The following is a 12434-nucleotide window of genomic DNA, read 5'->3' as shown; positions in this document are numbered from 1 at the left end:
GAATTCCTGAAGAGAATCATGTCCCAGTCAACATTTCCTCACACAAGCCTCTCAGGAGAGCCGCCGCTTTGTCTCTGTCTACGTTACTGATCTCAATTCCGGGCAGAAATCCCTGGTTCCGCTTGCAAACCAGGCGAAGCCAAGTCTGACGGGAGGACAAATGCTTGCCTGCCTCGTTGTCTCCGATAGGGAGACTTCCCTGTCACCCAGGTTCTCAGGACACTCACAGGCACTGACCCCAGAGCTGCCCCTTTGAAGCATGTGGAGGCAAGGTGGGGGGCGGGCATCCAGTCACCGCCTCCCAGCTACCTGCTCCTCCAGGAAAACCTCTCCTCCTACTTGGCAGGTCCCCTGAGGCATATGGTTGCCCTCTATTTCCCGGGCTTTTCAGGGCACTGGGATTATAACTCCCGTGCGATCCACACCAAGAATTCTACCCAGAAAATAAACCAAAACAAAGAACCGTGCACAAACAAAGCAAGGCGGGGTTCTGCACCTCCCCCATCCCCAGACCAGCAAAGGAGGCCCGCGGAACTGCTGGGCAGAGGTGCTATTTAACGTGACCCGGCCACCCTGCCTGATATGACCGTTGGAGACATTTTTAACAGACACAGGGAAAGGTGTAGCCGTTTATGTGTGTATATGCTCCTGCACTCCCTGTGCCTACTTAGAAACTTCCGGTGGCATCCGGATAATTTATTTTAGATCCTACGCAGGAATAAAACATGTAGAACATATATGCACTGTCCTTCAAGTAAGTGACTCACTATACTGCACACGTCTAGGGATCCACATACTTCTTACAGGAGACTTGGAAGGACGCTGTCAGCACATCACCGCGCAAAAATGATCCTTTTCTGCCCTCTTGTGGCCATTCTGGGAAACAACACCTTGCGCCTCTGTCCAAGGTGCTGAACCCCCAGCTAAAGCCCCGTGACCACGACCAAAAATTCTACCCTGCAAATCAGCCAGGCAGGCCAGGGCGGCAATCATTCCGTCCCTGGCGGGACTGAAGTCACCACTCTGGGTTCTGCGCCTCTTCCCGCCCCAGTCTTGTAATGGGAGGCCCCAGAGACTCCTGCACTGAGGTTCCCCGCCCACCTGCCTAAGGTGTTCCTCGGTGGCCTCCTTAACAGGAGAGCTGTGTCTGTCTGGCAGGCTGATGCTCTAACCACTGAGAGACACCAGCTACTGATTCCGTTCACTTTTAAAAAGGTAAATTTGAGACCTAGCCGGTTGGCTCAGTGGATAGAGCGCTGGCTAGAGGACTAAAGGGCCGCGGGTTCGATTCAGGTCAAGGGCACATACCTGGGTTGCAGGCTCCTTCCGGGCCAAGGCCCGGGTCCGGGCTTGTGCATGGGGCAACCAATCGGTGTGATATTTGATATTCTCTCTGTCTTTCCCTCTCTCGTCCATTCTCTCTAAAAATCAATGGAGCCCTAGCCGGTTTGGCTCAGTGGGTAGAGGGTCGGCCTGTGGACTGAAGGGTCCCGGGTTCGACCCCCCTGGTTTGATTCTGGCCAGGGTTGTTCGCTTGGTCCCCAGTAGGGGGTGTGCAGGTGGCAGCCGATCAATGATTCTCTTTCATCATTGAAGTTTCTATCTCTCTCTCTCCCTCTTCCTTCCTCTCTGAAAGCAATAAAAGTATCCTTTAAAAAAATCCATGGAAAAATATCCTTGGGTGAGGATTAAAATTAAGTGTAACCATATATATATTCGAATGCATTCCCAGCCATCCTAACGGTACATAAACTTTCCCTCCTACCCGCACTTTACATGGGCATTTCTGTGGAATCGCACCTGCGAGACACTAGGGTTTGCCTGTCAGTTTCCCTAGCCAAAAGGTCACTTTTATAAGGAGAATCTAGTGCTTATTCCCTTAGGAAATCCCAGAATCTAGCAAAGATCACAAGCCAGGCTCAGTAACTACATGTGAAATAAACTGATGGAGGAGGAAGGGTCGTTCACAAAATCAGAAGGTGGCCATCCTATGTCATCTCTTAACACTCCAGGTTGGGAAACTCCGCTAGAGAATAGGGGGTCCAGTAAGAAGATTTGGGGGGGGAGGCACTAACACAGTCTGGAAGAATGGGCTCACACCCCCTGGAACTGAATTCCTGAAGAGAATCGTGTCCCAGTCAACATTTCCTCACACAAGCCTCTCAGGAGAGCCGCCGCTTTGTCTCTGTCTACGTTACTGATCTTAATTCCAGGCGAAAATCCCTGCTTCTGCTTCCAAACCAGGCGGAGCCAAATCCGACAGGAGGACAAATGCTTGCCTGACTCGTTGTCTCTGATAGGGAGACTTCCCTGTCACCCAGGTTCTCAGGATACTCACGGGCACTGACCCCAGAGCTGCCCCTTTGGAGGGTGTGGAGGAAAGGGGGGATCCAGTCACCGCCTGCCAGCTCACCTGCTCCTCTAGGGAAACCGCTCCTCCACTTGGCAGGTCCCCTGAGGCACATGCTTGCCCCCTACTGCCCTGGCTTTTCAGGGCACGGTAATTGCAACTGTCGCCCATGCGATCCTCACCAAGAATTCTACCCACAAAATAAAACAAACCAAAAGAGAGAGAGAGAGAGAAAGAGAGAGAGAGAGAGGGAGAGGGAGAGAACCCTGCACAAACACAGCAAGGCGGGGTTCTGCACACCGCCCCCCCCCCGTCCCCAGCCCTGCAAAGGAAGGCCCCCGGAACTGCTGGGCGGAGGTTCCCCATAAGGTGACCCGGCCAACTTGCCTGATATGACCGTTGGAGACATTTTTAACAGACACAGGGAAAGGTGTAGCTGTTTTATGTGTGTATATACTCATACACTAGCAGTGCCTAATTCCAAAATTCCGGTGGCATCCGGATAATTTATTTTAGATCCTACGCAGGAATAAAACATGTAGAACATATATGCACTGTCTTTCAAGTAAGTGACTCATTATATGGCACACGTCTACGGATCCACATACTTCTTACAGGAGACTTGGAAGGACGCTATCAGCACATCATCGCGCAAAAATAATCCTCTGCTGCCCTCCTGTGGCCATTCTGGGAAACAACACCTTGCGCCTCTGTCCGTGGTGCTGTCGTCCCAGCTAAAGTCCCGTGACCAAGACCAAAAATTCTACCCCACAAATCAGCCAGGCAGGCCCGGGCGGCAATCATTCCGTCCCTGGAGAGACTGAAGTCACCACTCTGGGTTCTGCGCCTCTTCCCGCCCCAGTCTTGTAATGGGAGGCCCCAGTGACTGCTGCACTGAGGTTCCCAGGAACGTGCCCCGCCCACTCTGCATAAGGTGTTCCTTGGTGCCTTCGTTAACTGGAGAGGGGTGAGTGTCTGTCTGGCAAGCTGATGCTCTAACCACTTAGCGACACCAGCTACTGATTCCATTCACTTTTTAAAAAGTAAATTTGAGACCTAGCTGGTTGGCTCAGTGGATAGAGCACTGGCTTGAGGACTAAAGGGCCGCGGGTTTGACTTAGGTCAAGGGCACATACCTGGGTTGCAGGGTCCTCTCTGGCTGGGTCCTGGGTCTGGGCTTGTACTGGGGTAACCAATCAAAGTGTTTCTCTCACATCGATATTTGATATTTCTCTCTGTCCCTCTCTCTTCCATTCTCTCTATACATCGGTGGGAAAAGGCCCTCGGGTAAAGATTAAAATAAAATATAACCATGTACATATTTGCAACCATTCCCAGCCACCCTAACGGGACATAAGCATTTCCTCCTATCTGCACTTTGTATGGGCATTTCTGTGGCATTGCACCTGTGAGAAACTAGGGTTTGCATGCCAGTTTCCCTAGCCAAAATGTCACTTTTATAAGGAGAAACTAGTGCTTTTTCACTTATGAATTCCCAGACTCCAGCAAAGATCACAAGCCAGGCTCGATTAACTACATGTGAAATAAACTGGTGAAGGAAGTAGGGTCCTGTCCTAACTGGTTTGGCTCAGTGGATAGAGCCTCAGCCTGAGGACTTGATGGGTCCCAGGTTCGATTCCGCACAAGGGCATGTACCTTGGTTGCGGGCACATCCCAGTAGGGGGTGCGCAGGAGCCAGCTGATCGATGTCTTTCTCTCATCCATGTTTCTGACTCTCTATCCCTCTCCCTTCCTCTCTGTAAAAAATTAATTAAATATATTTTTTAAAAGAAATAAGGGTCTTTCACAAAAACAAAAGGTGAACGTCCGATGTCATCTCTTTAACACTCCAGGTTGGAAAACTATGCTAGAGAAAAGGGGGTACAGTAAGAACAGTTGGGGTTGGGTGGGCAAGTCACTAATACAGCCGGAAAGAATGGGCTCACACCCCCTGGAACTGAATTCCTGAATAGAATCGTGTCCCAGTCAACATTTCCTCACACAAGCCTCTCAGGAGAGCCGCCGCTTTGTCTCTGTCTACGTTACTGATCTCAATTCCAGGCAGAAAACCCTGTTTCTGCTTCCAAACCAGGCGGAGCCAAGTCTGACGGGAGGACAAATGCTTGCCTGCCTCGTTGTCACCCAGGTTCTCGGGACACTCACGGGCACTGACGGCAGAGCTGCCCCTTTGAAGCGTGTGGAGGCAAGGTGGGGGGCGGGCATCCAGTCACCGCCTCCCAGCTACCTGCTCCTCCAGGAAAACCTCTCCTCCTACTTGGCAGGTCCCCTGAGGCATATGCTTGCCCCCTATTTCCCGGGCTTTTCAGGGCACTGGGATTACAACTGTCTCCAGTGCGATCCTCACCAAGAATTCTACCCAGAAAATAAACCAAAACAAAGAACCGTGCACAAACAAAGCAAGGCGGGGTTCTGCACCTCCCCCATCCCCAGACCAGCAAAGGAGGCCCGTGAACTGCTGGGCAGAGGTGCTATTTAACGTGACCTGGCCACCCTGCCTGATATGACCGTTGGAGACATTTTTAACAGACACAGGGAAAGGTGTAGCCGTTTATGTGTGTATATGCTCATGCACTCCCTGTGCCTACTTACAAACTTCCGGTGGCATCCGGATAATTTATTTTAGATCCTACGCAGGAATAAAACATGTAGAACATATATGCACTGTCCTTCAAGTAAGTGACTCACTATACTGCACACGTCTAGGGATCCACATACTTCTTACAGGAGACTTGGAAGGACACTGTCAGCACATCACCGCGCAAAAATGATCCTTTGCTGCCCTCCTGTGGCCATTCTGGGAAACAACACCTTGCACCTCTGTCCAAGGTGCTGAACCCCCAGCTAAAGCCCCGTGACCACGACCAAAAATTCTACCCCGCAAATCAGCCAGGCAGGCCAGGGCGGCAATCATTCCGTCCCTGGAGGGGCTGAAGTCACCACTCTGGGTTCTGCGCCTCTTCCCGCCCCAGTCTTGTAATGGGAGGCCCCAGAGACTCCTGCACTGAGGTTCCCCGCCCACTCTGCATAAGGTGTTCCTCGGTGCCCTCGTTAATTAGAGAGCGGTGAGTGTCTGTCTGGCAGGCTGATGCTCTAACCACTGAGAAACACCAGATACTGATTCCATTCACTTTTATAAAGGTAAACAGGAGGCCTAGCTGGTTTGCTTAGTGAATAGGACGCTTACTTGAAGACTAAAGGGCCGTGGGTTCGATTCAGGTCAAGGGGTTGCACATACCTGGGTTGCAGGCTCCTTCCTGGACAAGGCCCGGGTTCGGAGCAACCAATCGATGGGGCAACCAATCGATGTGATATTTGATATTCTCTCTGTCTTTCCTCTCTCGTCCATTCTCTGTAAAAATCAATGGAGCCCTGGCCTTTTGGGCTCAGTGGATAGATTGTCGGCCTGCAGACTGAAGGATCCCGGGTTTGATCCCTGGTTTCATTCTGAGCAAGGGCACGTGCCCGGATTGGTGACTTGATCCCCAGTAGGGGGTGTGCAGGAGGCAGCCGATCAATGATTCTCTTTCATCATTGAAGTTTCTATTTCTCTCTCTCTCCCTCTTCCTTCCTCTCTGAAAGCAATAAAAGTATCCTTTAAAAAAATCCATGGAAAAACATCCTGGGTGAGGATTAAAATTAAGTGTAACCATATATATATTGGAAACCATTCCCAGCCATCCTAACGGTACATAAACTTTCCCTCCTACCCGCACTTTACATGGGCATTTCTGTGGAATCGCACCTGCGAGAATCTAGGGTTTGCCTGTCAGTTTCCCTAGCCAAAAGGTCACTTTTATAAGGAGAATTTAGTGCTCATTCCCTCAGAAAATCCCAGAATCTAGCAAAGATCACAAGCCAGACTCAGTAACTCCATGTGAAATAAACTGATGGAGGAGGAAAGGTCTTTCACAAAACCAGAAGGTGCACATCTATGTCATCTCCTAACACTTCAGGTTAGGAAACTCTGCTAGAGAAAAGGGGGTAGAGTAAGAAGATTTGGGGGTGGGGAAGGCACCAACACCCTCTGGAAGAATGGGCTCACAGCCCCTGGATCTGAATTTGTGAAGAGAATCGTGTCTCAGTCAACATTTCCTCACACAAGCCTCTCAGGAGAGCCGCCGCTTTGTCTCTGTTTACGTTACTGATCTTAATTCCAGGCAGAAATCCCTGCTTCTGCTTCCAAACCAGGCGGAGCCAAGTCCAAGGGGAGGACAAATGCTTGCCTGCCTCGTTGTCTCCGATAGGGAGACTTCCCTGTCACCCAGGTTCTCGGGACACTCACGCGCACTGACTGCAGAGCTGCCCCTTTGGAGCGTGTGGAGGCAAGGCGGGGGGGCATCCAGTCACCGCCTCCCAGCTCACCTGCTCCTCCAGGGAAACCTCTCCTCCTACTTGGCAGGTCCCCTGAGGCACATGGTCGCCCCCTATTGCCCGGGTTTTTCAGGGCACTGGCACTGGGATTACAACTGTCTGCCATGCGGGGTTCTGCACCTCCCCCGTCCCCAGACCAGCAAAGGAGGCCCGCGGAACTGCTGGGCAGAGGTGCCCTTTAAGGTCACCCGTCACCCTGCTTGATATGACCGTTGGAGACATTTTTAACAAACACAGTAAAAGGTGTAGCCGTTTATGTGCGTATATGCTCATACACCCCCAGTGCCTACTTACAAACTTCCGGTGGCATCCGGATAATTTATTTTAGATCCTACGCAGGAATAAAACATGTAGAACATATAGGCACTATCCTTCAAGTGAGTGACTCACTGTACTGCACACGTCTAGGGATCCACATACTTCTTACAGGAGACTTGGAAGGACGCTGTCAGCACATCACCGCGCAAAAATGATCCTTTTCTGCCCTCTTGTGGCCATTCTGGGAAACAACACCTTGCGCCTCTGTCCAAGGTGCTGAACCCCCAGCTAAAGCCCCGTGACCACGACCAAAAATTCTACCCTGCAAATCAGCCAGGCAGGCCAGGGCGGCAATCATTCCGTCCCTGGCGGGACTGAAGTCACCACTCTGGGTTCTGCGCCTCTTCCCGCCCCAGTCTTGTAATGGGAGGCCCCAGAGACTCCTGCACTGAGGTTCCCCGCCCACCTGCCTAAGGTGTTCCTCGGTGGCCTCCTTAACAGGAGAGCTGTGTCTGTCTGGCAGGCTGATGCTCTAACCACTGAGAAACACCAGATACTGATTCCATTCACTTTTATAAAGGTAAACAGGAGGCCTAGCCGGTTTGCTCAGTGGATAGAGCACTTGCTTGAAGACTAAAGGGCCGCGGGTTCAATTCAGGTCAAGGGGTTGCACATACCTGGGTTGCAGGCTCCTTCCCGAACAAGGCCCGGGTTCAGAGCAACCAATTGATGGGGCAACCAATCGATGTGATATTTGATAATCTCTGTCTTTCCCTCTCTCGTCCATTTTCTATAAAAATCAATGGAGCCCTAGCCAGTTTTGCTCAGTGGATAGAGCAGCGTCCTGAAGACTGAAGGATTCTGGGTTCGATTCCTGGTTTGATTCTGGCCAAGGGTACATTCCCGGGTTGTTGACTTTATTCCCAGTTCGGGGTGTGCAGGTTGCAGCCGATTGATTCTCTTTCATTATTGAAGTTTCTATCTCTCTCTCTCTTCCTCCTCCTTCCTGTCTGAAATTAATAAAAGTATACTTTAAAAAATCAATGGAAAAATATCCTTGGGTGAGGATTAAAATTAAGTGTAACCATGTATATATTGGAAACCATTCCCAGCTGCCCTATGGGACATAAATCTTCCGTTCTACCCGCACTTTGTATGGGCATCGCACCTGTGAGAAACTAGGGTTTGCATGTCAGTTTCCCTAGCCAGAGGGTCACTTTTTAAAATAATATATATTTTATTGATTTTTTACAGAGAGGAAGGAAGAGAGATAGTTAGAAACATCGATGAGAGAGAAACATCGATCAGCTGCCTCCTGCACATCTCCCACTGGGGATGTGCCTGCAACCCAGGTACATGCCCCCGACCGGAATCGAACCTGGGACCCTTCAGTCCACAAGCCGACGCTCCATCCACCGAGCCAAACAGGCTCTGGCCAGAGGGTCACTTTTATAGGGAAATCTAGTGCTTATTCCCTTTGAATTTCAGAATCTAGCAAAGATCACAAGCCAGGCTCAGTAACTACATGTGAAATAAACTGATAGAGGAGGGTTTTTCACAAAACCAGAAGGTGAACATCCTTCTAGGTGTACCAGGTGATAATGCTGATTTTTTTTTCAATAGACGGGGTTACACATATCCTGATATATATGTGATTTGAAATGTATGCTATTTTGTTGTGTTGACAACAAGCTTCAAAAATTCATGTCAAATTTTCTGAAGGTGTTAACATCATAGATATTTTTACGCTTAAAAAATGTCAAACTTCATGTCAGATAAAGAGCATTTGCAGGAAGATTTAATCCATTACATTATTTTGAAGAAAAGTGCTGCTGAAAGTTATCGTATACTTTGGAAATCTTATAGTGAACATGCTTCATCTCAAGATACTTGTGAACGCTGGTTTACAAGCGCTTTTAAAGTAATGATTTCGATGTGATAGACAAAGAACGTCCAGGTCAATTTCAACCACGGTTTGATCGTGAAACAACCGAATGGGCCAGAAGACATGGCAAAGTAATTTTGCTTCGTGATGACGCACCATCACACACTTCAAAACCAGTTAAAGACACATTAAAAGATCTTCCCTGGGAAGTATTAACCCACCCGCCGTATTCACCAGACCTTGTTCCTTCAGATGACCACTTGTTCTGATCGATGGCACACGCACTTTCTGAGCGGCACTTCAAAACGTACAAAGAAGTGGAAAATGCGTTCTCTGAATGGTTTGCCTCAAAACACGAAAAGTTCTATTGGACGGTCTCCACAAATTCCCTGAAAGATGGGGGAAATGTGGACCTAGGGATGGACATTACTTTGAACAAAGCACTTCTGATGTTTCTCTTGAAATTGTCGTGTTTTCTTTGATGACACATCCGCGTTATTAACCGGTACAGCTGGTTCTTCTTACACTGGACCTCAAAGGACGCTGTCAGCACATTGCCGCGCAAAAATGATCCTCTGCTGCCCTCCGGTGGCCATTCTAGAAATAACACTTTGCGCCTCTGTGGGGCTGAAGTCCCAGCTAAAGCCCTGTGAACACGACCAAAAATTCGACCCGGAATAAAAAACCCACAAAAGCAGCCAGGCAGGCCAGGGCGGCGATCATTCCGTCCCTGGAGGGACTGAAGTCACGACTCTGGGTTCTGCACCTCCTCCCGCCCAGCCCTGCAAAGGGAGGTCCCAGAGACTGCATAGCTGTGGTTCCCTCTGGCCCTCATTGCCCCCCCTGCCCTGTGCCCCACCCCACCCACCCGGGGCTGCACCCCATAGCGCTCCCTTGTAATGTCGCCAATCCCCATCCAGCGCCGCACCTCACAGCACCCCATTTGATGCCTCTGCTCTCTGCCCCCCTCCCCCTCCCTGTGTTGTGTCCCGCTCCTCACAGGCCCCCATTATAACTGCTGCTGCACCCCGCACTGCGCCCTTCAGCCTGTGATGCCTTCCCCACCCACCCTGCGCTTTCCCCAAAAGCCTGCTCTCCCCTGTGGGACCCCCGCGCTTTTCCACCCTCTGCCTCCCCCTCCCCCGCCTACCCCCACACTGTTCCCTGCTGAGCTCCCCATGCGAGATGGCCCCCTATAGTCCCCCCAATTATGACGCCTCCGCTCTGCATCACATGACCCGCCCCTCCCAGTGCAAGCCCCATTATAACCCATGCTGCACCCTGCACTGGGCCCTTCATCCCACCCTGCACCCTGAGCTGGCTGCTGCAGCCCCCTATTCTCTGTGGGGGACCCCTGCATCTTCCTGTCCTGTGCCCCAGCACCCTGCCCACCCCACACTGCACCCCATAGCCCCCCTCTGTGATGTCTTCACCCCATCTTGCCATAACCCTCAGAGCACCCCCTCATTATGACGTGGAGGCTCTGCGCCGCCCCGTGTCCCTACCTCTACTGCCCCCCATATAATTCCTACCGCACCCACACTGCGCCCCTTAGTCCTGCTACTGGGATGCCCCTACCACGCTCCCTGAGCTGGCTCTGACGGTTTCCCTAGTTAGCCATCATACTCCTGAACAAACAACTTAGCATTGGGCCTCAGTTTCCCCATCAATTAAAAAATAGTATTGCTCCAGCTTAAACTCTAAAAAAAAAAAAAAATAGTATTGCTGAGGTGATGGGTAAAGACGCTGCCAACCTTGAAATGCTATTGAATAGGAAGGCTAAACATTAATGTCAAGTTCAAACGAATCAGTTGCCTTAAGTTTTTCTCCCTTCAACCTCTAGCACATTAAGAAGTTTAAAAAAATTTATTGATTGAATTAGAGAGAGAGAGAGAGAGAGAGAGAGAGAGAGAGAGAGAGAGAGAGGAAAGGAGGAGAGAGAGAGAGAAACATCAATTTGTTGTTCCACTGATTGATGTATCCATTGGCTGATTCTTGTCTGTGCCCTGAGTGGGGATCAAACCCTCAACCTTGGGGTATGGGGATGAGGCTCTAACCAACAGAGCTGCCTGGCCAGGGCTTTATTCTGTTTCTTATAATCAGGAATCCAAACAGCAACACAGAGCCCATCCGGCGTGGCTCAGTGATTGAGTGTTGACCTGTGAACCACAAGGTCAGGGTTCGATTCCTGGTCAGGGCACACACGTCAGCTGATTGATGTTTTTCTCTCACATCAATGTTTATCTTTCCCTCTCCTTTCCTCTGTCTCAGATCAATAAAAGCATATTTAAAATAAAACTGGCAACTGTCCAATCTCCTCCTATTCGCCCTCCAAAAGGTATCAGATTTTACTTCAGCCACTTTCCCCCCCTTAGTCATAGTGAGAATTCTGGTTCATGTATGTTTACACTATTTCACGTAAACCTTCTGTACACACACACACACACACACACACACACACACGGCTGAGTACCCCGTCCCGGAGAACGTTCCAGTTCCATCAAAAGGAAGCGAGGTTGCTCACGTTGAAATGGAAACAGAAGTTGGAGGAAAAGCTGGGGATTAAGATAAAGCCTAAACATTGCAACCTGGAAACAATACATTCAACAAATCGAGGCATGCCGATACTCCAAAGATGCCATCTGCTTTCTCCTGTCAGAAAGCGTCCAACGCACTTCCATCTCGTCATGGAGTCAAACCGAGGCCTCAGACCCGGGATTCCCACCAGATCCTGGCGGTGGGGGGTTGGGGGTGGGGGACGCCATTTCAAACGTGAGCAAGCACGTCATTGTGCAAACCTTTCATTCACCTCCCACCCCCCAGAGGTACTCACCGGAGGTGCTGAGCCACCTGGGGACACGTGGGCTTCCGACTCGAGGCCTGGGGGGCCGTGGGGGCCCGGCGGGTGGGACCCGGGAAGCTACCCTCCAGCCATGGGCGAGAGAGCCCACCTCCCGACGCCCACAGGGCCCCTGCCTGGGCCTCATCAGCCCGATTACTCAGGGCTCCTCATGAGTCAGCTGAGACCAGCAGAAAACAATAGCCCCACTGGCGGATTTCACCTGGGCCCGAGGTGCTCTGGGAGTTCTGGGTGGATGTGGGAACACCTGAGCTGGGAGCTGGGGTTCAAGGAGCGCTTCTGAGAGCCTCAGGTGGCCCACCCCCAGGCCTGGGCTCCCAGCCCTCCATCGTCCCAGGGACAGAGGTTCACATTCCTCACGTGGGAATGCACTCTCCCCCCCCCCCCTCTTATTTATTGTCTAAAGTTTTACGTATCTCCTTTTCCCCTGATTGGCCATCCCCACTCCCCCCCCCCCCCCAACGCGCAATCTTTTGTTAAGTGACTCCCAGCCTATGGCTCTTCTACCTCAGACCTCATCGAATTTCATTTCCCATCTAAAAAGGAACCCTCCACAGAAGCGGCTCGTTAGAATTGGGGCTGCTGGGCTCAGTTCTAAGGCAGTTGGGGGGAAGGCTAAGCTAGCCAACAGAATGGAGAGGGCGACCACGTGCCTGAGGGGACCTGCCAGGTCGGAGGAGAGGTTTTCC

This window comes from Myotis daubentonii, chromosome 21 (genome assembly GCF_963259705.1).
Source record: "Myotis daubentonii chromosome 21, mMyoDau2.1, whole genome shotgun sequence".
In the NCBI taxonomy this organism is placed as follows: domain Eukaryota; kingdom Metazoa; phylum Chordata; class Mammalia; order Chiroptera; family Vespertilionidae; genus Myotis; species Myotis daubentonii.
This window is presented reverse-complemented; position numbering follows the sequence as displayed.